A 22,182-nucleotide genomic window follows, 5' to 3' on the forward strand; every position below is an offset into this window, starting at 1 on the left:
CCCCCAGGCCTTCTCTATCTCTTTGTCCTCGCCTGACTTTGTAGGATCTGTTAGTTGTTCTGGATGCTCTGCAGATGTTCACATCAACATTGTTGTTGTTTTGTTTAGTCGTTTAGTCTTGACCGACTCTTCGTGACCCCATGGACCAGAGCACGCCAGGCACTCCTGTCCTCCACTGCCTCCCGCAGTTTGGTCAAACTCATGCTGGTAGCTTCGAGAACACTGTCCAACCATCTCATCCTCTGTCGTCCCCTTCTCCTTGTGCCCTCCATCTTTCCCAGCATCAACATAGCAAAGCAGAATACTCTAGCTCAACAGTGTATAAATGCAACAGCCTAATCATGAGAACTTGCATATTTATGTAAAAGTTGCCCAAAAATTGGATGTTCCCTTCTTTCTTATTTATTTATTTAAATAAGTAAGTAATCTCCATTTTTATTACTTTGTGACCATGGTTTCAAATTTCCATTAAGTACCACCATAACAGTTCAATGTATAAAACAAAAAAAAAAAAATTCCTTCCAGTAGCACCTTAAAGACCAACTAAGTTAGTTCTTGGTATGAGCTTTCGTGTGCATGCACACTTCTTCAGATACCTTCTTCAGATACCTTCTTCAGGTATCTGAAGAAGTGTGCATGCACACGAAAGCTCATACCAAGAACTAACTTAGTTGGTCTTTAAGGTGCTACTGGAAGGAAAAAAATTTTTTTGTTTTGACTATGGCAGACCAACACGGCTACCTATCTGTAACTAGTTCAATGTATGATACAGATATCAACCGAGAACCCATCAGGAAATAAAAAAAACCTATATAGAAGAGAAGAAGAGTTTTGGATTTGATATCCCACTTTATCACTACCCTAAGGAGTCTCAAAGCAGATAACAATCTCCTTTCCCTTCCTCCCCCACAACAAACACTCTGTGAGGTGAGTGAGGCTGAGAGACTTCAGAGAAGTGTGACTGGCCCAAGGTCACCCAGCAGCTGCATGTGGAGGAGCGGGGAATCAAACCCTGTTCACCAGACTATAAGTCCACTGCTCTTAACCACTACACCACACAATGGCTCATGAGTGAGTTTGGAGTTGCCTAGCTTAGATGCCTTTCCCCTATTTGACAGAGAGGTGGCCCTGATATATGAGTCTGCTTGCCCTGTTTTGTGCTCTTGTCTTTCAAATAATAATAATAATAATAATAATTTATTTATTTATACCCCAGCCACTCCAGGTGGCTCCCAAAAGAATATTAAAAACACGATAAAACATCAAACATTAAAAACTTACCCACTCTTCGCCACATGTTCCTAGGACAGGTTACAATAAAAAGCTCTAAAATTATAAAACAAATAAAGCAGTTTTTTTTAGGGGGAGAAAGGTGCCAGTACACACCATGAAGATGTTGCAATATGTGCCATATTTTTAACATTTGAGTACCCCCAGAAAAAAGCACTGGTTGCAACCATAAAACAAGTGTGGGGGGAGGGGATTACAAGTATAGAAACAATTCTGTCCAGTGCTATTTTTCCACGAAAAAGAGGTGCCGGAACTCACCACGAACTTCTTCCTTGTTGTATTAGAACAACTATGGCGCCCACCTGAGAGGACTGGGGCTGGGGGGGAAAGCCCTGATTATGTCACACCCTTACAGCAGCCATTTTGTGCTATAACACAGACTCCCCCGCCACAGCAGCCATCTTCTAGCAGGCAACCACAGTAGTGTGCAGGCCAAAAAAAATATCAGTGGCTCTGGTTAGGTCTTGCTGGCTGCTTTTGAGAGAAGTGGTGCTGTTATTAAGACTTGGCACCATTGGTCTGGGTGCTCTCCCATGCCATACTATCTCATATCACAAAAGCACAATCAGTTATAGTATATCCTGAAAGTATCTGCACCACATAGCAAGCATTTTTATTTAAATATTTCTACTCCAGCATTCCAAAATTGTGTAAGCAGATTGTATATATATATAAACTGTAAGACAGAGCTATTCCACCTGGCCTTTAATTTGAATTCAGCCTGATCCTTTATTCCCCTTCTCCTCCCCTTTTATGAAGAGTACCCGCTCTGAGACCCCACAGCTAATTCTCCCCTGGCCTCCTCGCTGGCCCAAATAGGACTAATTCAGCCAGCTAGCCCTGGTGACTATCTGATGCTTATTAGATGGATTTCCCCCAAATTGATTTCTGAACTTTGAATTTTATTGTTATTCATGTTTTTATACTGTATTTTATGCTGCTTCTACTATTAGGTGTTTTAAATTTGTTGTTCGCAGCCCTGAGCCCGGTTTTCTGAACCGGGAAGGGCGGGGTATAAATTAAAAATTATTATTATTATTATTATTATTATTATTATCCCTCAAATATTCCACAATCCAATTTCCAAGAGGCCAGTCCAAAATCAATGAATCTGTAAGCAAGCGGCTTCACACATTTTCACCCCATCTTCTGCAGGTGCTTCCTCATAGGCTGGGTAGATAACTCATGTTGCCTGGAACAGATCCACTTCCATAAAGAAAAGAGGTAAGTGTCAAAGACAGGTGGTGAGGGAGATTGTCCCTCACAGGAGGACAAAAAGGAGACTATGAGGAAGGTGTGGATGGAAGGCCAACCCAAGACCTTCCAGCTCTGAAGCATTCTTCCCTAACCCAGTATTGCTACCCAAAGACAGAAGTGTTCCTATGTGGAAAAAGGCCTGCCTGCATATTGACTCGACTCTACTAAAGAAAAGCTCTGTGAATATGCTGATTACACAGTTTTTCCTGCACTTTGCCTGGTTTTATCGTGATTCCCTTTCCCACAAGAATTGCGAGCAGGCTAGCAAATCCCTACACCCCAAACTACCCACAATTCTTTAGGGGAAACCACATCTGGAGACAGACAGTCAAGTCATGTATCCACATCAATGTCCAGAGGAGAAATGACCACTGGGAGGAGCGCAGAGAGAAGAAACGTTGTGGTGCATCTCTAACAGCAAAACTGGATGCCTTCATCTGCCCCATTTGCAATAACTAAAACATATCTTCCCCATATAAGTCCCCATGGCCACAGCAGGCATTGTAATTCTCCTACGCTACAACTTTACCCCTGATGGAACACTCTTCCATTATCTCTCGAGACAGACAGATGCCAACAAGGACGACTAGAACCACAGTGGCAAGACCTACATGCATCTCCCGTCTTGGAGGTGCCTAAGCCATTTGAACTATTTGAAAAGCAATTGTAATAAACAGATTGCGCTAGTAGGATTGCAAGAAGTTTTGTAATGACGACTATGCAAAATATTACAGAGAAGATTATGAAGAGAATTGTTAGTTAAGGATAATTAAAAGTAATAAGGAAATTATGAAATGTAGATTAAGTGATAATGACTGAAGAAATCTTCAGAAGTGGTTGATGGAAGTCCAAAACACTGTATAAGATAAGAAACTATGTTATATGATTGTTGAGAATGATATGTAAAAAATAATGAAAACATATATTTAAAAAATGAAATAAAAACTATTGGTTGTTATTCTGTTTTATTTATGCACCTGCGGATCAGAAAAACTTCAGGGAGCTTTTTCTAGTGGAGGAAGACAAACTAAACAAGATTGCAATTACTTATTTTTCTCTTTACCCCACCCCGTTCCTAAATTCCTTTGCACAGCCCTATTTATTTCTTCATAAATATAAGACGGAGGACACCTGGCTTACCAGTGGTACATGGGAAAAGCTTAACATGAGTCAACAGTGTGATGCAACAGCATAAAAAAAAGCTAGCGCTATTCTGGGCTGCACCAGCAGAAGTATAGTGTCCAGGTCAAGGGAAGCAATGGTTCCTCACCATCCTGGGGAAAAATGACAAGTGGGGTGCCACAGGGTTCTGTCCTGGGCCAGTTGTTGTTCAAAGTCTTTATAAATGACTTGGATGAAAGAATTGAGGGGATGCTCATCAAATTTGCAGATGACACCAAACTGGGAGGGGTAGCTAATGCTGCAGAAGACAGAATCAGAATTCAAAATGACCTTAACAGATTGGAGAACTGGGCACAAGCTAACAAAATGAATTTCAATAGGGACAAATGTAAGGTTCTGCACTTAGGCAGGAAGAGCCAGATGCACAAATATAGGATGGGGGACACCTGGCTTACAAGCAGTACATGTGAAAAGGATCTAGGAGTCTTGGTGGACCATAAGCTTAACGTGAGTCAAAAGTGTGGTGCAGCAAAAGAAAGCTAATGCTGTTCTAGGCTGCATCAACAGAAGTAGTGTCCAGATCAAGGGAAGTAATAGTACCATTCTATTCTGCTTTGATCAGACCACACCTGGAATACTGTGTCCTATTCTGGGTATCACAATTTAAGAAGGATGTTGACAAGCTGGAACATGTGCAGAGGAGGGCAACCAAGATGATCAAGAGTCTAGAAACTAATCCTTATGAGGAGCGCTTGAAGGAGCTGGATATGCTTAGCCTGGAAAAGAGGAGACTGAGAGGAGATATGACAGCCATCTTCAAATATCTTAAGGGCTGTCACATGGAAGATGTTTCTCCGGCTCTGGAGGGCAGGACTCGAGGCAATGGCTCCAAGTTACAAAAAAGAAGATTCCGACTAAAGATCAGGAAGAACTTTCTGACAGTAAGAACTGCTTGACAGAGAGGAACTACCTCAGAAGATGGTGGACTCTCCTTTCTTTGAGGTTTTTTAAGCAGAGGTTGGATGACCATCTGTCATGGATGTGTTAGTGAAGATTCCTGCGCTGCAAGTTGGACTAGATGACCCAAAAACACAAGGCCCAAGGTTTTGCCAGCCCTTCAACCAGTTCTGATTACTGCAGTCTTCTCTTACACAGAGAATCTTTTCCAGGTGCTTTTTCAGAGCATGCCCCAACCACATTTTAGCCTTTTCAAAGTGGTCCCATATTGGAACAATATATGGCAGGCTTCCTCAGCCCTCCAGATGTTTTGAGACTACAATTCCCATCATCCCTGACCACTGGTCCTGCTAGCTAGGGATCATGGGAGTTGTAGGCCAAAAACATCTGGAGGGCCAAGGTTGAGGAAGCCTGATATATGGTCTATAGAGGGGGGAATCTTTTCTGCTGATGATTTAGGGCATCATCTTGGACCAGTCACGAAACATAGATCCTATTCTGTAAAAATTTCAAGCAGTAACCTACTTTGCAGGACCGTTGTGAAGATGAAACACAAAAAAAACCTTTGTACATATTAAAACTGCTAGCTTTTTCTTGCGTCTCTGATGGTTTCAGTCACAGTTTTATATTTCTGTATATCTTGAAAGTCAACACTACTTGTTCTCTCTTAATTCTTATGACTGTACTCTCCACTTACCTGTTTGCAGCTCATCACAAATATCCATATAACCAGCTATATTATTTCCCCTTGTGAATGTGATATCCCATGCCAGCCTTGGTTTTCTTTGGTTTGGTTTTTATGTGTTAGTCTCATAGTGTTCTATTTTGTCATCGGGGTTATATGGTTAAGTTCAATAAAAATAAAAATAAAAATAAAGAATTTCCCCAATGAAAAAGTGCAAGAATTGCTGAGTTTGGCCATAAATGTGTGAATTTTAAAGGAGTTGTATTTGGCTACAAAAGAAGAGGTCGTTCATGAGGACTGTGATATGAAGAAAAACATTAAAGCTATATGGAAGAAATGAACGGAGATGCAGCATTGTAAAATAGAACAGATTGTGATCAAGGAGAGATCATCCCATGTAGATCATTCAGTCCCCCCCCCCCTTTTTGTATAGTTGTTTGGTATAATACAGTGCACAACTTCCAAAACTGAATATCTTACAGATTAACTTTGTAATAAAGTGGTACCTCAGGTTAAGTACTTAATTCGTTCTGGAGGTCCGTACTTAACCTGAAACTGTTCTTAACCTGAAGCACCACTTTAGCTAATGGGGCCTCCTGCTGCCGCCGCGCCGCCGCCACACGATTTCTGTTCTCATCCTGAATCAAAGTTCTCAACCCGAGGTAATATTTCTGGGTTAGCGGAGTCTGTAACCTGAAGCATATGTAACCCAAGGTACCACTGTACAAGAATACGCTGTTCTTTTCCATCTATAAGACTAGGTTTTATTCTTTAAAAATTATGCTAAAAAGTGGGGGTCGTAGTATACATGGATAGTGCACAGGGTGGACATTTGATTGGTTGCTGCCATGGCTGTCAGCGGCTATTGTGTGTGTTATTGGTTGCTGCGTCAAGGGCTGGTGTTGATTGGCTGATGTTGTGGCAACTGGGTGAGGGGACATATGAGAGGCGGATTTTGCGCTCTGTGCCACTGAGCGATTTTCGGCAATCCCCCCTTTAAAAAGCTCAATAGGGGGCATATTATACATGGGGGCATCTTATACACAGAAAAGTATGGTATATTTACTCTAGGGTTGGTGCGATTATAATGAACAGCATGCATCAACACAGACAAATGGGCACTTTTGCACAGAGACATAGGGAACCCACACAATCCACAACGGATTTCAATTACTGCCCCGTCGATATGGAGAATTACAGTACCAACTGATAGCAGACAATGTGAAGACTGAAGAAGTTTCATGCATCACATGACCAGTATGCATACTCCCTAAGTCGGGGATCCAAACAGTGACCAGACCATATACACATGCGCCAATTTTTGTTGTTAACTTGTGCACATTCTTCAACATCACATGGAAACTCTGCATTTTATCATTAGGTATTGTGTTTATTTGTGTCCCAGTACATTTCTGAGCACAATTCAAAGTGTTGGTGCTGACCTTTAAAGCCCTAAATGGCCTCAGCCCACTATACCTGAAGGAGCGTCTCCAACCCCATCATTCTACCTGGACACTGAGGTCCAGCGCCGAGGGCCTTCTGGTGGTTCCCTCACTGCGAGAAGCCAAGTTACAGGGAACCAGGCAGAGGGCCTTCTCGGTAGTGGTGCCCACCCTGTGGAACACCCTCCCACCAGATGTTAAAGAGAACAACAACTACCAGACTTTTAGAAGACAACTGAAGGCAGCCCTGTTTAGAGAATCTTTTAATGTTTGATGTATTACATTATTTTAATGTTTTTGGAAGCCGCCCAGAGTGGCTGCGGAAGCCCAGCCAGATGGGCGGGGTATAAATAATAAAATTATTATTATTATTATTATTATTATTATTAATATTAATATTAATATTAATATTAATGAACCACTGTGTAACAGAGTCCTCTGAGCAAATCACAAATAATATATCGGTTTAGCAAAATTATAGAATGCAATCAAACAAGCACTGAAAGCCAATGACCAAGGCAGCTTCGCGACCAGGAAGTGTGCAAAATTCTCCATTTGTGCTGTCAGTTTGTGTGCGTTCTCTGTTCCTTTGATAGAACGCACACCACTATTAGTGTCCTTTTACCATTGATTGCAATGCGTGCATGAATGTGCATGCGTCCGGGAGAATCCCTGCCTTAGCTCGCCCTGAATTAGATCACACCATTTCCTTTCTTTCGACCCACTGGTCTTCGAAACGAAAAGGCCTATGCTAATAGAAAGGACCTCGCTTGGCCAGGCCTGAAGGTGCTGACCTTTGCTCGCCTGTGCCCTGGGAGGCAAAGGGTGGGGTGAAATCAGGCTGTCTATGGATAAAGGCAGCTCATTAGATCATCACCTCTGAGATGCTGCATTGAAAGTGCAGCAGGCTGTATCGAGGACTTCCTAATGCCAGCCTCCTTAAGGCAGAAGCCATTTGTATCCGGTGACAGTGGGGCAATCTCATATAAAAGGTCAGCCTCAAGTAGAGTTACCAAGTGACCAGGAAGTCAGGGGAGGGGGGCGGCATCCTGAGCCCTTAACTGCAGAAATAAGCAGGTGAATACTTTTTTTCCCAGCAGGAAGAAATAGACACGACCCCTTGTTAATACTTGCCTGTTGAAGTCGCAAGTATCATGGGCCGCAGAAAAATTGGCAATTCTCACACTGTCATCTGTGCAGCACAAGTCCGGTTCTGCTGGGAAGATTTTTGAACAGTGAAGAATATCTGTATTTGGTCTTGTGATTTTCTGATAGTGGCAGTTTTAACGAGGGGCAGATGATCAAACAGATTAGCAAAACTCTGGCCTAGGAACCATGGTTTTCATAATATGTCACTGGTTTTGATGAAATGCATCAAAAAAGTATGGGATTTCTCTTTTGGAATTATAGGAACAAAATCCAAAAACTAATGGACAGGATACTTTTGGAAAAGGAAGCTAGGTGGATTCTGAGGTTGACATCGTGGCTCTTATAGACTTTAATAAGACTCTGGGGTGATTACCATAACTTTGAGATACAGCTATTTGGAATTTGGAGTAGTTGGGGTGGTATATTTGGCCCTAGTTGCTTGATTTAGCATAACATAAAGATACAACACATTTAAATGTCGAATCATTATTTCACCAAGCAAGTAATCAGTCTTAACATTCATTTTCAATCTAGTATAATAAGTATTAGAATACTTTTTCTTGATCACTGTGTATTTCGCTTTCTGAAAAAGATCAATGTAGGGTGTTAGTTGCTCATGTGCTCCTTTTAAAGTCAATTGTGGTTTTATATACTTTACATCGTATCTATAGACTTATATCATAGGACACTATTCAGCTCTGAAGTTTAATATAGATTCTTAAAACAGATTTTGGATTTCCCTGTCAAAGAACCAGCGGGGTCTGAAACATGCTAAATTAGCATGTTTTGTCTACCTGCTGGTTTTTGTTCCTGCTTCCAACTGGTTTTGGTGATGATGATGATGATGATGATGATGATGATGATGATGATGATGGAAAAACAAGTTTATTAAATGCTAAACCAAGACCCACAGCAATTCTCAAGGAATACACACACAAACCACTTGAGGACCCCTGCTTTGGTTTGAAGGAACAGGGGCTGGGCAGGGAGCAGGAGATAGCATGTATGGGCACAACCTTTTTCAAATATCTCACACTGGCATGCCACAGAAAATGCCCATGTGCAGACGCATAGGTTTTGGGTGATTTCTTCCACTGTAAGAAAACTGTAAGATATGAAATGGTTATAGCTTTCTCCTCAACCAGCTCCTGGAAATCTTGCGGAATCGATCAGGAAATAACCCTTGCAGGACACCCTGTTCCAGGACTTCAACTGGGTGAATGTACAGAATGGGAGGGAAGTAATCTGACCAGACTGCTGCGATCAGTTCAATAAACCAATAGAGAAAAATCTGGATTCACACAAGCCAGCACTAGATAGATGGCAACAGCATTCCACATTTACACAGCAAGCTTTGAGTGTTGTAATCATTTCACATATATTATCTTGGCTAAACTTATGACAGTCCCATAAAGTGGGCCAGTATTGTTGCCTACATACAGGTAACTCGCAACTTACCCACATTTAACTTGTGTGCATTCAGCTTTACATCCTTGGCAATCAAAAATTTAAAAGGGGTCAGAAGAGGGGTGGGCATCAGGGGAAAAAGACTTCGGCAAACCCACCCACCATAGACCCCAATGCTTTTTGACACTGTGTGTTAATGGCTTTACGCACTAACCCTGGAAAATAACCCCAGCGTAAGTTGAGCGTTCCCTGTATTGCAAATGAGGACTGAGGGACAGTGACTTGTCCAGAGCCCTCCTCTTTAAATTCCTGGCATGGGCAATAAATAAAAATAAAAAATTGTAAAGTTGGCATGGGCAATATTTAACCTAAGATCTTCCTGGCCATTGTGCTCTAGATAAACTGATTGTTTGGAAGTAACATAGGTTTTAATTGAGGGCCATGCTGTATCTCAACAACAACAGCTGCGTCTAGTCCACAACTGGATCTTGGTTTGGTTGGGATATTTCATTCCAGTGGACAATTCCACTTCTCTTTGGAACGTATTACGGACAGTGTGGTTCCATGGAGAGCAAGTTGCCGCAAAGCCATTGCTATCTGCAGCCTTGGGAAGACCAAATATAAACCTGCAGTCCAGAAAGTTTTAGGTTATCTCTCTGTAACTCAGCATATTTATATGTACCTATCCAACTGAAGTGTTTGGTGATATTATCTACCAGAGCAGAAAAAAAGACAAAGATAAAAGTTCAAACTATCTAGAAACATTTAGGCAGTCATTCTGCTCCATTGAAACCAAGGGGGAGTTTTGCTGATGACTCCAGCAGCAAAAGGATTTCAGCACTGCAACACACCACCTGTTTATACTCTGAAGCAGGCAAGGCTCAGTGCAACGGGACTCTGAACCCTACCTGAGTGCAGAAAGGAGGCCTCATGCTGTTTGCTCAGAAGTAAATTCTACTGAGTTCAGCTTGGCTTACTCCAGGAAAAGTAGGCAGAGGAGGACTCTGCATCTTCAATTATGGGAACAGGGAGGGATATGAAAGTGTTTTCAGATGTTTGCCAGAGTGTGTTTATTGCACTGACCTAAACTGCCTGCTAGATTCTTCCTCCTTCAGTTGAAAAGCTAAAACAGCTAAGAACCTTAAATAAACAGATTTATTGTAGCATTCGCTTTCCTGGACTGGTTTCCTGGTTTCGCCTCCTTTCTGAGTTTCTCCCAAAGCCGCTTGTCAGAGAATCCCAAACCAGCCAAGGATGAAGAATCTTCCGCAGGGAGGGTCTCCTTTTCCGTGGCTGCTTCAGGGGGCGGGGGCTCCGCGGGAAGAGAGAAAGAGGTGGGAACTGGGGTCCCAAATTTGCCCTCTGGTCTCCTTCGCCCATTGCTTGCAGCCGAGATGAAAAACTTTCCTTGGGAAATGCCAATTGTGTACTGTTTGAGGGGGGGTCCCTTACTTGGCACGGGAGCTCTCCTTCTGCCTGGCCGATTCCGGGTATTCCTGAAGAGTTTTAAACTATACATTTGCCTCCAAAAATAGCATCTTCCGAACGGATGGAAGGGCGCCCACAAAAATCACAATTCTGGATGGATTCATTCTTTTTTGACACCCCCCCCTCCATTTTTCCTTTCAGTTTCCCATCTCCATGACACTTCTTTTCTAACATTTCTGACACTCTTAGTAGACAGCTAGATCTCTCTCTTAAAACCAGAAATTTCCAGGAAAAGTTGGGACATATATTTATATGGCTAGTCTTTTGTGCAATTAATAAATGTCAAAGAAATGAGAGATAGATATACACATTTTAATCTATGTATAAACACAAAGCATGCATGAATTATATTTCTTATTATTCATATTATACCCTCCTCAACTCAGGCTGGCAGATTTAAATATATACCTCATGAAATCCACTACAAACCGATCTTTTACAAACCTCTTTCAGTATAGGTATAGCCTGTATTTCTCCTACTCTGAGCTGTAGGATCTTACGCAGTTATATATATATATTTAAAGTCAGCTAATGGAAAACGAAGAATTTGACTCTGCTAAGTCACCGCATCAAAAATAAAAAGTTTCCCTCTCTTTTCCATATCGCCGACCACGCCGAGGTCCAAATCCAGCCGGAATTGCCGAGTAGGTTTTCATTGTGCGTTGGATTTAGATGGATCTCTGAGCCGATTTGAACTGAATTCCGCTCGAGTGCTTTCCGGATCGAGCTGCAGGAAAGCTCACGAGCCGGTTTACAAGACTTTGATTTGCTCGATTAATTGGAAGTTTACTGCTTTCAACAAAAGTTACTACCGAGGAGTTGAGGGAAGTGCTTTCGGGATCTTGGGCAGGTGTTTGCGTGGAGCGCGAAGCCGTGAAGAAATTGGTTGGATGTCAGGAAAACTCTTCAAGCAAACACCCGGGAGTTAAAAAAATATATATACAAATTTCCTTTGTTCCCATACCGGCTTCGAAAGATATTTCCAAAAATATAGTTTTTCGGGCACCTTCCACCGAAAAGAGCTGAAACTTAGTACATTTTTCATGCTATTCTTAAAGTTTCCAAAGACCTCAGATCGAAGCAGGCTTTCCTATAGCTCAGAACAGTCGCTGCCTGTAGATTTATCGTTTCCAACAAGTGGGAAACTTTCCCCTAAAGTAAAAAAGAAAGAAAGGAAATTATTTATAGCTCAAACTTCTCGGGTTTAAAATTCGTATGTCCTCCTCCTCCTCCTCTCCCTCTCCCTCTCCTTCCCTTAAACTTCAGAAAGAGAGACGTCAGCTGGATTTCTCTTTTGGATTTCTCACAAGTAAACGTGAAATGTCCTGGACGAGCGAGCGAGTCCACCCCAAAGTGGCGATAAATTAAAAAATCGCGGCCCGAGTTTCTCCTCCGAAGCCAGCTTCCGCTTTCGGAGAGTTAAATTTGTCCCTTTGACAATCAACAGCAACTTTTGCCTTCCTTTTGAAAGCGCAACAAAAAGATTTCACGCCCAACTTGAGCGGAACAAAGAGACCTCGCGCCGCTTTGCTTCGGGACCCCCCCGCCGGCCCCGCCCGCCCCCTCCTCCCGTGTTAAACGAAGGGTGAGTCGCTTGTTAGGGGGGATGAGAGAAGAAGACTCAATTTTATACATACTTTCTTATTTGAGGGTAGGGTGTCCCTGAGTTGCAATCAGGAGAGGACTGCGGGTTTGAAAGGGAAAGGAAAATTCGGGATCTCTCCATACAGGACGTTAAAAGCTTTCAGTCTCATTGGATTTTTTATTTATTTATTTTTACTAAAAAAGAAAGAAAGAAAGAAAGAAAGAAAGAAAGAAAGAAAGAGAGAAAGAAAGAAAGATTATAAAATAAGCCACGTAGATAAATAAAGTATAATTAAACAATCCATATGCAGAAAGTATATAGAAATAAAATGTAGACAGAGGTATGTATAAGAATATATAAAAGGACTTACACATATAAAGTCTAGTTGTACAGTCTCACAAATAAAGCATGCATAAGATAAAATTGGGTAAGTTTAAGAAAGGTACTGCGTAAGATGTAAGAATGGGAAGGTTCTGTAGCTGGGTTAAAGTGGCCTTTGAATTTAAATAACTAAAACGTATTGTATTGTATTGTATTGCTACCACCAACTTGCGTGTGCTCCTGGGGAGTCTGGTGTATGAATGCACACATGCAGGTCAGCACAGGGGTACACACACCTCGCGTACACAAGCCTCACACGGTGGGGTCAGCATCCCAGTTAAACCAAATTCTTTGGCGTTCAGCCGGATGGAGTCCTCTTGGAAATACAAACAGCACCGGAATCGAATCAAGAGGACGATGGAAACGGCAGCCTGCTGAACTCCTGGGGTGTCTTCAGTTTAATGGGAGGGACAGGGGCAAAATGTCGCCTCTCTTTCACCATACACCCCCTCCCATTTCCCCCTTTGAGGCTTTCAATTGGGAAGTTTTCCTCTGTTCATAAAGGGAGTCCGCTGCCCACCCCCCAGTGCTCTTGCGCCCAAAAGGGGCAATCGTATTAGCCACCAGTACTGTAAATCGCATTTTTCCCTTTCCAAAGGTCTTCGGGGTTGACGCCAGACTTAAGGTCATACTTCGAGTTAGACTCGTGGGTTTTAATGGGACTTAAGTAAGCCATGCCTAACTTACTTTATGTGCGATTAAGTCTGGATCCAGCCCTAGAGCTTTCCTCTGCTTTCAAAGAAACCTGTGGCCTTTTCTTTTCTTTTTCTCCTTCCACGCTCAAAACCCAAAATAGTATAATTGAGCTATCTTGATGCAAGGATTTGGGAGGCTGCGCGCTCTCCCCTCTTTCTTTTCCCCTTCTTTATTTCTTTTCTGTCGAATTTGAAACTCTCCCTGATGTCCTCCTCAGTGGGTTAGAATAGAAACAGGATTAACTTTCTCTGACCTTAAAAGAAGGTGACGTTTCCATCTAGCGATTCCCAGCAGCAAGAAACAGATTCCTGGAGGGGGGGGGGGCCGGGTTGGTGGGGTTGGTTGGAGGGGTTGAAAGGGGTGGAGAGGGTGAATTGAAAAGAGGGCAGCTTTAACAAAACAAAAGATGGCCACAGGGTTGCCAGAGATAAGATTGTCCCGCCAAACAAGGAGAGACAGAGAGAGAGAACTCCTTTCGAAGTTACTGATTAAAAACTGGGAGGTGGGAAATAAGGGGGTGTTGGACGGAGAGAAAGGAGACCCTCACACACATACGAAAAAATAAGCCCTTTAAACCTCGAAGTGAAAAACGTGGTAAATTCAACAGTGGTAGCTATGTTAGTCTGTGGCAATTATATTATTATTATTATTATTATTATTATTATTATTATTATTATTATTATTATACATTGGTCAACTGTACGGACGTTTTCCTGGACTGGAGCGTCAGCTCCCTTACAGGAAAAGCTGGTGGTGACACCACATTAATGTGTTAGCCTTGCAGGTGTCACAGGACTCTTGGCTGAGTTGCATCCCCCGAAATGTGCGATCTTTCCTGGCTAACTGACTTGACTTGCCAGCCTGTGAGTCAAGGAACTTCGAAGCTTTTGGGGGAGGTGGCTCTGTCCTCCCTTTCCTCTTGCGCCCATCTCGGTTCTTTGCACGCCCTCTTCTTTCCCACATCCATTTATTCCTCCCCCCACCCAACCCAAGCTTTTTGGCGTGGAGAGAGAGAGGGGGGAAGATGGAGAGAGGAGGGCACCGTGCCCCAAATCCCGACAGGTGGCCAGTCTTAAGACTCACCAGTTTCAAGGCCACCATTGGCTTGATCATACCTTGAGGCCAGATTTGCAGACCACCTCATTTTGCACCAAGAAAAAAAGCTCCACCCAAAAAGCCGCTTCGGACTATCAATCCTGAATCTCTCCCTTCAACCCCAACTGCATTCGCCTTCAATAGGAGCAGGATCCCTCCCTTGTCCAATCGCTTTCTTCCTTTCCTTTCTCCTTTTTGTTCCTCTGGCATTTACAGCTGCATAAATCTTGCAATTTGCACCCAACTCTTTCTGCCCCCATCTCCCCGCCTTTCTCCAACCAAGAAAGCTATGAAACTCTCAAACTCCACTTCGGACACATTGCAAAACTTCTCCCTCTTGCCAGAAGAAGCGAGGATCTTCCTCACTTCCTTACCTAGATCATCTCCTAACGTTGACCCCTGGGGTGGTGGGCGGAAGTAATAGGATTTTAAAATTCATTCACTTTGAATTGGCACCCAAGATCTCAGCGCCTCTTTTGAGCCTTTCTAAAGGGGCGAGCTCATTTCACCAGCCAAAAAACCCTTCTCCCCTTCGCGTTCACCGTCCGGACATTTCCCTGAGGTGCCTCTGCTTTAAATACAACCACAGAGAAAGCGAGTCCACCTCCTCTTCCAGATGTTAAACGCAGCGCCAGTATCTGGGCGGCATCTCCCTAGGCCTTCCTGCAAAACTCCTTCCTGCTATTAATTCGCCAGTATTATTATTATTATTATTCATGTTCCACGAAGGCAAATCGGAGAAGCTCGCCAAATGCAGGAAAGCCTGGTCTACGGCATTTCGGTCCTTTGTCGCCCCGCCAGCTCCCACCTCCCCAAAACAAAATGTGAAGAAAAGGAGAGAGAGAGAGCGCATGACTTACCCCTGAATGGAGGTTGGAGTTGGGGCAAAGGGGAACCTGAAGGAAGGATCATAGGACTGTTTGGGAACGGAACAGGGCAGGCAGATGCGCTTCCTAAGCAAAACTGATGGCCAGCAACGCTATAGATTAGCATGGGGTCACCAGCACACACGGATTTGATCAATACCCCCGCACTCACGTGCCAGATGGTTTTGGAAGAGGAGAAAGAAAAGGAAGAGAAGGAGGGGAGGGGGGCAGAAGAAAAACCTTCCAAACTAAAAAAGAGAGAGAGACTTCAGGTCCACCCAACGCCTGCCTCCCTAGTATCCCACAGACCTGTGGAAGGGTTTTAAAAATAAATATAAAGACATTTCAACCAACAAAAAATATCAGTGGCACGTTATTCTTTGCTTCTTCACCTCCTAGAAAAAAATACTGCCCCTGCCCCCGGATTAAATGTTGAGATTTCACTCTCTCCCCCTCTGCAGCAAATACAAACTCGCTTAAAATATCTATTGCATGCGTGTATCTATTGGGCGGCGTGTTTAAACACGTGTACCCGAGGATTTAGTTTGTTTCAAAGGAGACCAAGGGGTTAAAAAAAATCAGAGGGCACCGATGGACCTTCACAGAGAATCCTCAAGCACACCGTGTACAATTAGGTTGTTCCCAACAGGAATGAAGGCTTTGCACACGAGGACACAGCCATTCGTGCTGCACACGTGCACACGTGTGTGAGAGAGAGAAAGCGGGGGGTGGGGTTCAGCCTGTGATCTTTCCACAAACCTCGCTCAGGACGCGAGCAAAAATACTACTAGATGCCTGAATGCCTATCAGATAAAAACATATACAATGTATGTCAACACATTCATCGAATAGCATTAAATTGTGTGTGTGTTTAAACATTTCATTGTTTTCATTGGGGAGGGGGGGATGATGAATTGGTGGTTAAATCTCCCTCACTGGAATGAATGGGACTTGAGTGCTCAAATTTGACTTCAATCTGCCCACGATTGCTCCTCGAATATTGCACGCTGGTGTCATGATGACATAGATTTTTTAAGAGAGAGAGAGAGAGAGAGAGAGAGAGAGAGGTTAAGTATATTTGGAGAACACACATACACCTTTTAATATAAAGGACTGAAGAGGAGAAAGGTTAAATTCTGGCACAAGCATGCAGGATCCCTCTTACAATTATAGAAAGACGCTGAGAATATTTGATATCAAAACAGTATTTGATATCCTTCCCCACGCTTGCTATTGGATGCGTAAAAACAGCTGTCTGCAAACCCACGTCTCCTATCATTGGGGTGCGTGCAATTTTTCTCAAATATTAATTAGGGGGAGCAATTCCTGAGTCACTCTTATTTACTGCTTTTGGTGGGGGGGGGAGAAAGAAATTAAAATAGCACGGTAAAAAGCAAAACACTTATGCTGATCCAAGACCATGTTTCCTTTTTTAAAACGAATATGATTATTGCTGATAATAAAGGCATATATATATGGTGACGCTTACAGCTGAGGTTCCCAGGACTCCTGCGAGCAAGGCGTTTTATGTGTGTTTGTCAGTCATTTAATGCCCTGGATAGGAAACGATCCTAATCTGAAATAATCCTGTGTCGTGTGCCTCTTTCCCTACAAAAGGGGTGTTGGAGACTGTTTTCATTTCGCCTTCGAAACGCTCAGCGTGGAAATCCAGAGCCGAGTCAAAGGCATATTCAGCACACAAAGAGCCGCTTGTCTGCCTGATTCCATACAGAAAGCAGAGTATTGATCCGGAGGTGGGAACATGCAACACCTCACCTTTAAACTCTGGCCCACGTGACCAGGGAGCTCAGCAGCCAGAAAACAGGTTTATTTTTCCAGGTTGATCTTCTCCCACCCTAGAGAACCTCAACCCGCCATGCCCACCCCCCAGGTTAAGAGAATAGGGGCACTCACTGCTCCCCTTTTTCCCTACAGGAAAATGTAGATGAAAAAGGCCGCAGAGATCTTCAAAAAAACCAGCCTTGGGGGTTCCTGGGTGCCGCATGTTTACGCTTTGCTCCAAATAGGGGTTCTCTTCCCCCTCAAGCCTTACAAACGGATGGATCCTGATTTTGAGAGATTGGAAGCTGGCAGCGCAGTCTAAGTCATGCCTACTTAGAAGTAAGTCCTATTGAATGCAGTGGAGCTTACTCCCGGGTAAATTGGCGTTGCGGCCTGAGTAGCACAAAAGAGCAGGTGGAGCGATCTGCTGGGGCTTCGTCCGATTTAGCGCAGCGTCACGTGTGAATGGAAGCACCTTTTCGAGTAAGCGGGCTGGAGATCAGTTGGGCTTAACTTTCCGGGAAACGGGTTTAGAAGCGCGGAGTGCTGCTAATCCTAGCTAATCGTTTCGATGTGCGGTGGATCCCCCTGTTCTGAGGCGAGTCAGAGAGGCTTTCTTTCAGGAGCAAAGCGGATTCGCGCCCAGGAATTGCGATTGGCTCCTCTGGAGTCAGCTGTAAAAACACCTCCTTCTTAGTTTAAAACTGACACGTGGATGGATTTCTCTATTTCTACCAAACAGGAGATTCTCCCTCTCAAGCCCCAAACTGAGCACGTTTCAAAAGTGTTCCCCCACCCCCTTTTTAGAGGATTTATGTTGTTGTCAGGATTAAGATTTTAATGGGGAGAGAGCTGAAATAATTCTAATGGCTTTTTATTCTGATGTGACATACCAAAACCAAACAAAAAAAAAATATCTAGAAATATTTTTTTTGCAAGAAATGTAGATGTGTGCCCATAAATTAATACACATTCCCTAACTAAAAATGTTTATGGTGACTTTTCTATTCTTTCCTCGCTCCTTGGAGAAGTCCCCTTTCCACCCTCTGTTTATCCTCATAATAACCGTGTGAGGTAGACTGGGCTGAGAGACGGTGCTCCACCAACAATTAAAAAATACAGCAGGATGATTGGGTAAGGAACTGGACACCTGTGTCCCTGAACCCAACTCAGAAAGGTTGCATCTCAAAGTGACTTCCTTCAATTTAATCCTTATTATTATTATTATTATTATTATTATTATTATTATTATTATTATTATTTTATGGAAGGGGTTATACTACCCACATCAAGATACAGGTAATATTAGAGAGATTTATTTTAGCACAAAATATAATGTGTTTGTTTGTTTGCAAGCCTAATCCTATTTGATCATCTAATACCACAGAAATTTTAAAAAGGCTATCCGGAAGGACTGATACCCCAACGTCTATTGAGTTAACCTTGTTGCTTTACCTGAGAAGCTGGGACTTTCCTTCCCACCGCTGTCTAGGACTCTTGCACCCACGTAGGGCTTCAATTCTGAAAGCGACTGAACCCCTCTATCCTCAAATTATCCACTTATCATCATCTTCATTATTTCTATCACTACCGTTGTTAGCCTACATTCAAGAGGACTACTCCAGAAATGAGTGGTTTGAGAATTTACCGCTCCCGAGGCCAATACTGAATCAATTTCAGGTCCTTGTAGTCTTGATCCTAGGCATGTTTACTCAGGAATTAACCTCGTTGGGTTCAGTGGAGCCGCCTCCTAAGTAAGCGTGCATAGGATTGCAGCCTATGGCTTCCATTTCCAGCGAATTTACGTGGGAGACGGTCCCAATCCACGCAGGGTTTACTTCGGAATAAACACGCTTGGGCTCAGGCCATATGTATTCATACTAAGGGCTTTACGTACGAGTAATCCGCCCTTTCCCATACTCAAACCTTACTTAGGGGCAAGTCCCATTCAAATGACAATCCCAATGAAATACTATTGAGTTCAGTGGCCATTATTATTATCATTATTATTATTATTATTATTATTATTATTATTATTATAACTTTTGAGTAATCACGTCTCGTTCGAAGTCCTGTTTTTTGTTTTAGCATGAGGGTCTCAAGCGTCCTCGAGAGGGGGAGGGGCGCTACTATTCCACCCCCCTAAAAGCCCCACAAGTCCATGTCACTGGTCCAAAGATTTATTTTGCAAGCTTTTCTCAAGTTTTTTTTTTTAAAAAGTGGGGCTTCTCTTTCTCCGCGCCCCCCCCCGCAACCCACCATTGTTTTCCGAGCCAAGTTTTCTCTAACAGCTGGAAGTGGTTGGAAGGGACTGTCTTAAGAGACCCCCCGCTCTTCTTTTGACAGCTGATCAAAAGAAAATAGGTCACGCTTTTCAAACTTATGTCCCTCCTGCCCTTAATTACTGTCTCTTTAAACAAAGGCAACATCTGCGCAGCCTCAACCTGCTCTCTCGCGCGCCCCCCCCCCCCCTTGGAGAAGCTGTTACTTCTGGAAGGGGCTGCGCGCTCTCTCGTTCTCTCTCTCTCTCGGCGGCTGGCTAGTGCAAGGAGGCTGGCACAGAAAATGCGAGGGATGGATGCGTACTAGTGGGCGGGCAGGCAAGGGCTCTGGGAGGACCCCCAAGCTGCAACCCTAAATAAGCATCGCGACCGGAGCAAAAATCCCAGGGCGCTGAATGGGGTCTTAACTGGTGGATCAATGCGCGTGGGATGTGACTGCAAGCAGCCTTGCTAGGGAGTAACCCTCGCCATGTCCAGTGAGGGAGGAAACATGCATAGGATCCCACTGCGACGACGCTAGCTAGCCGAGCTGGATAGGGTTTACTTCCGAATAAGCACGCTTAGGGCTGCATCCTCTCAGGTTCGGAACTGGCCCAACCCAATTCAGCGGAAGCCCTCAATTTCTGAATTTGGGGGTGTGTGATTTGGGGCTGGGGGATGGGCCCCTTTCAAGATAGACTCCTTACTCGGGAGTAAGTTCCCTAGACATCAATTTTACTTGATGTGGGTGATCTACAGGAACACTTCCCTTGGGTCAGCTTGCAAGCGCCATCCTATATGTTTACTCAGAAGTAAGTCCGACTGCGTCCAATGGGCCTTACAGTAGGTATACAGTATAGGACTGCAGTCTTCACTTATGTTTGAGTCTCGGTCCTTTCAATGGCCTTTTATTTCTCTTGTTTGAAGGCATGCTTACTCAAAAACTGAGTTCAATGTGGCTTACTCGCAAGTGAATGTATATTGGAAGGTAATTAAAAAAAAAAAAAAAAGTTCGGTGTAGAACGTGCAGGGGGATCTTAGACATATTTGCACTCAGCAAGGCAACCCACGAGCTTATTAGGGCTTACTCCAAAGTAAATCTGTAAAGGATTTGCTTGCACGAAGTAAATTTCCTCCTTGCAACCCTGGGCGAAGTGACCAGAGGAGGAAGCTCTGTCGAACTTAGCTTATTTACTCCCAAGCAAATTCTCCCTAAGGTAAAGGTTCCATGTCTTGATATGAATCGGGCCAACTGCATCCCTTGGGGTTAATCTTCCGAAGTCTCTGTGTTTCTGGTTATTGTGAGCTGTTTGGAAAATAGCCACCAAAAGCACAGGTTTGTAATAATCATAATCACCATAAATTTGTATTTTCTTTATTATCTGCTAATTAAACTTGAGGGAGTTCAAGAGCAGGCCTTTGGCATTTGTTTTGACTCTCTCTCTCTCTCTCTCTCTCTCTCTCTCTCTCTCTCTCTCTCTCTCACACACACACACACACACACACACACGAAATCTCATTAAGGTTCCTGAAGGCACAGCTACTGCAAAGCTTCTGCCACGTTGGGGGTCCCTAACACAAGACAGCCAAGCGTCTCCTTGGATTTTCTCACATTAGTGAGGTTTACATTCGAGGAAACCGTGCTTTTTATAAGCTTGCCATCCGAAGGAGGGTGTGTGTGGAACTGAGCTCCACTAAAATCAAGGCTCTTGCTTCCAAGGACAGCTAAGCGCATTGGCCACGATCCAGCCTAAATTAAATGCCTTGTAGGTCCCCATTGCAGGCGCTGAACTTTCCCATTGAAATCAATGGGCGTTTTAGCGGCGGCCGCTTAGCGGCGGCCGAATCTTGGCCGTTGGCTTCGCAACTGGATTGCCCTTGCAATACACGTCGATGTAAGCGCGCAGCTCCGACGCGTTCAGGAGCCGGTGTGCATGCATAGGATTGCGACACTTGCATATGCGCGCGCAAAAAGGCAACCTGGAAAATTTGTAAATTTAACGCTTCGTGCCCTCGGGGCAGAGACCTCTCTATTCCTTGCGTCAGTCTGCTTAAGCTCCATGCGCCCTAACAGTTTAAGGATCGAGATGCCAGTTTCATAGTCCATAATTGCAGGGCTCATTCGGCGCAGACTTCCACCGAAGCCTCTTTTTGGAAAGAGGCGAGGAGGAGGAGTAGACTGGGATGGCGAAACAGCCCAGCTAGAGGCATTCTTGGGACTGCCGAGATCTCCATAAAGGGCCATCCCCTCTCCATAAAGAGCGCATATATTATGCATATTCACACACACACCCCTTGTTGTTGTTTGTGGTTGCAACGAGGCAGGCGCCGCCGCTGCCGTCTACCTCGCGGGGAGCTGCAGCCTCGGCCGCCACGCTCCTCAGCGAAGATCAACCCGCCCCTAATGAGCGTGGCTGCTGCATAATGAAGCCAAGTTTGGCTAAGTTCTGTGGCGCTCCAGGAAGGCGGCGCTGGGTGAGGGGAGAAAGAAGGCTGAAAGATTCTCCGGATCCAAAGGCGATCGGCTAGGATCACAAGCTCTGTTCTCTTCCTCCCCAAGAGACAGTCGGTTTTATGCATTTATTATTATTGACGATTTTTATTTTTTTCTAAAAACCAGCCATCCAGCAAAGCCAGCCCAAATATTCCCAGTAAAAAATAAAACACCAGAACATCACCTTTGACGGACTTTGAGCTGGTGTAGAAAGGCAATGCTTGG

General features: G+C 43.9%; 2 long non-coding RNA genes across 2 annotated transcripts; both read right to left on the reverse strand.

Moving 5' to 3' along the window:
- Positions 1–11,088: 11,088 nt before the first annotated feature.
- LOC310744312 lies at positions 11,089–12,569 on the reverse strand. Its single transcript, XR_014539518.1, has 2 exons — positions 12,435–12,569; positions 11,089–11,949 (listed from the first exon to the last, which is right to left on the reverse strand). It is a non-coding gene; the product is annotated as an uncharacterized lncRNA (long non-coding RNA).
- Positions 12,570–16,909: 4,340 nt separating this feature from the next.
- On the reverse strand, positions 16,910–18,782 carry LOC310744524. Its single transcript, XR_014539603.1, has 2 exons — positions 18,658–18,782; positions 16,910–17,876 (listed from the first exon to the last, which is right to left on the reverse strand). It is a non-coding gene; the product is annotated as an uncharacterized lncRNA (long non-coding RNA).
- Between the last annotated feature and the right edge of the window lie 3,400 nt (positions 18,783–22,182).

The sequence above is a fragment of the Podarcis filfolensis genome, assembly GCF_964270895.1.
Source record: "Podarcis filfolensis genome assembly, chromosome: 11".
NCBI lineage: Eukaryota > Metazoa > Chordata > Lepidosauria > Squamata > Lacertidae > Podarcis > Podarcis filfolensis.